Source organism: Rhinolophus hipposideros (assembly GCF_964194185.1).
Source record: "Rhinolophus hipposideros genome assembly, chromosome: 8".
Taxonomy (NCBI): Eukaryota; Metazoa; Chordata; class Mammalia; order Chiroptera; family Rhinolophidae; genus Rhinolophus; species Rhinolophus hipposideros.
Window position 1 is genome coordinate 76,143,060 of NC_138054.1, and position 2,645 is coordinate 76,145,704.

The window sequence follows — 2,645 nt, forward strand, 5'->3', positions numbered from 1 at the left end:
GGATCAGGATGGGGGCCACTACACACAAGACTAGATTGACTTGTAATGTTCTAATTTTTAAAAGGCATAATGGATTATTAGTGTGATTTTAATACTTGTGCAATTAAAATATAGGCCTTGCTCTGTATTTTCTCCATTTATTTCATTTTTTAAAGTCAGGTTTAGTGAGGTATAATTTACATACAGTAAGTTCACCTTTTTATCATACAGTTCTGTGAGTTCTAACTCAGACAGACATTTGTCTGTTACCACAATTAAAATATCAAACATTTATATCACCCCAAAAAGTTCCTTTGTCCACTTTCCTAATCACCCCCTCCGGATGCCCAATCATGACACCAAGTGCTCTTCTCTGGCTCCATAGTTTTGCCTTTTACAGAATGGCATAAAAATAGAATCACTCAAAGAATGAAATCTTACCATTTGCGACAACAGGGATGGACCTAAAGGGTATTATGCTACGTGAAGTAAGTCAGACAGAGAAAGACAAGTACCATATGATTTCATTTATAATGTAGAATCTAAAAAAACAAACAAAGGAACAAACTAAAACAGAAACAAACTCATAGATACAGAGAACTGATGGTTACCAGATTGGATAGGTGGGGCTGGGTGAACAAGGTAAAGGGATTAAGAAATACAAACTGGCAATTACGAAATAGCTACGGGAATGTAAAGTACATCTTGGGAATATAGTCAATAATATTGTAATAACTGTATGTTGTCAGGTGGGTACCAGACTTATGGGGGAATCACTTCATAAATTATATAAATGTCTAGCCATTACACTGTACACCTGGAACTAATATAATATTGAATGTCAACTGTAATAGAAAAAAATTTTTAATGGAATCATTCACATATACTTCATTTTTAATATAAAAATAGGTATGTGTTAATTGTAAAGAAATCAAGACAGTACAGAATTGTAAGAATGCCTTCCCCAAACTACTAACAGTTTATAGTATTTACCTTGCCAGACTGTTTTCTATGTATACATCAGACATAGATTTTTTTAAACAAAAAAATATAGACTGTTAGGCATTTTACTTTCCTTAATATATTATATGTGGAGGTCCCTATCCTCTACAAAGTAGAAGCTGCAAAGAAGGGACTCATGTAAACGGCTAACACTATGAAGCAGATGTGTAGTCTACACTGGTGGGAAGCCTAGATATGGGCACTGTCAGTTGGGTCTGTTGGGACTTCTCCTATAATCCACCAGTCATCTCTTAAAAACAAATCATTTCACCTCTCTGCCTTCCCGTTGCACGATAAAATCCCAAGTCCCCACCATAGCCTACAAGGTCCTGTCTGACCTGACCCCTGCCTGCCTGTCCAACCTCATTGCCTGCCACTCTCCCTATCACCTCTTTAAGTTCCAGCCACTTTAGCCAGCTCTTTCCTAGCAGCTCAGGGCCCTCCATCACTCAGCTTGATAAATCTATTTATTTTGGTATTCTTTCCTCTTACACTTTTGTGTACTTGGTAGTGGTCTGTTTCCCACTTCAGACTGTAAACTTTCTTAAGAATATATTCTGTCTTTTAATAGATACCCAGCACCTAGTTAAAATCTTGTTCAATGAATGTACATTTCAATTGGGTCTTAAAAAGATGGATAGGAGTACAAAAATAATAAACGGTGTGCCAGAATACTAGAATGAAGACAGCAGTGGCAGGGAAGTAACACCAGGAAGATGGCTTGGAGCCTAATGGTGAAGGGGGCCTCAATTTTGTGAATTTGGAATGGTGGCAGAGTAAGGGTAGATTGGAAATTTGGTGGGATGAGGATGGGAAGATACAAAGATTCCGAGGGCAAGTTGCCGCACAAATCCAGGTCCGAGGCAGCTCTTCCTGATTCCTGCTGGCAGTTACCAACACTTGCTCTGGGCTATCCCAGCCCTTTTAACATTCCTTTGTTTCCCCATCTTAGTGTGGGACCAGGAGTTCAGACGGAATTTAGGTGGAACTGGGTCTTGTTTACATGCCTAGCATCTGATAAATACAGCAGTTCTCACCAAACATTTCAAGGATGGAATAACTGAAAGAATCAGTTTAATGATTAGAGGACGGGTTCAAGAGGATGAGTGAGAATTCTGAGTTCAAGTTGAGACTCAACACTTACTAGCCAGGACCTTGCTTTACCTATCAGAAGTTTCCTTTAAAATATTAAATGATTTATTGGAGGTGAGGAGCTTGGTAAAGTTCCTGGTAGACAGTAAGCGCTCAATTATTATTAATTGCCAATTCACAAACACAACCAGTCTCTTGTCCCCAGGTTCTTGTGCTGCCAATTTCCCTGTTGGGGTCCAACACAATACCTATGAGTACTGCTGTCCCAGTTAATATCCCACGTCCTGTTCTAGCAACAAAGCCACCAACAAAAAACGGCGACCTCTAAGCCATCACAGCGTGTCAATTACCAGTCACGGTAGCGATTTATACAACAGGCGCAGTTGGAAAGAGACGGCTAGGGCTGGGTTCGTAACGCTGGGCTCGCCCACGCTTCCAGTTAACCACAAGCAGGAAAAAGCCCAACCACTGGAGCTCAGCAACAGCCCAGCACCGCGACCACGTGTCGGAGGGCAGTCTGCGCCTGCGCAAGCCAGGCGCGCGCCCGCCGGCCGGAAGAGCTGCGCGTTTCC